Below are 664 nucleotides of genomic sequence, written 5' to 3' on the forward strand. Positions count from 1 at the left end.
CACAGTTATTATTAGGTTGGCATTTAGGACTAAGCAGATTCTATGTCTACCAACTTGATTTTACTGTACTTTTCCAATCACCTAATAGATCAATGGCTGGTATTTACTGAACGCTTACTATGTGCAGAGCACAGTCCTAATCACTTGTTCTGCACACAATAAGCTCTCAAATGCCCATGCGTGTTTTTTTACTGGTATCTGTTAAGCACTTTCTAAATGCCAGGCACTGTTAAACACTGAGATAGAGATGAGATGATTATTCATTGTCATTATTCATTATTATTATGCTGTGACTATATCTTTTTACAACTTGCAAAACTCAATCCAGTTAGCAGCCGTGGCTCAGTGTAAAGAGCCTGGGCTTGGGAGGCAGAGGTCATGGGTTCTAATCCCGGCTCCGCCACTTGTCAGCTGTGTGACTTTGGGCAAGTCACTTCACTTCTCAGTGGCTCGGTTACCTCATCTGGAAAATGGGGATTAAAAGTGTGAGCCCCACATGGGACAACCTGATTACCCGGTATCTACCCCAGCGCTTAGAACAGTGCTCGACACATAGTGAGCGCTTAACAAATACCAAAATTATTATTATTATTATTATTACTTTGGTCCCCAGGAGTACATCACTAAAACAGTAGTACTTCCTGAGCATCCACAGGCTGTAAAT

This window comes from Ornithorhynchus anatinus, chromosome 1 (assembly GCF_004115215.2).
Source record: "Ornithorhynchus anatinus isolate Pmale09 chromosome 1, mOrnAna1.pri.v4, whole genome shotgun sequence".
NCBI classification, from domain to species: domain Eukaryota; kingdom Metazoa; phylum Chordata; class Mammalia; order Monotremata; family Ornithorhynchidae; genus Ornithorhynchus; species Ornithorhynchus anatinus.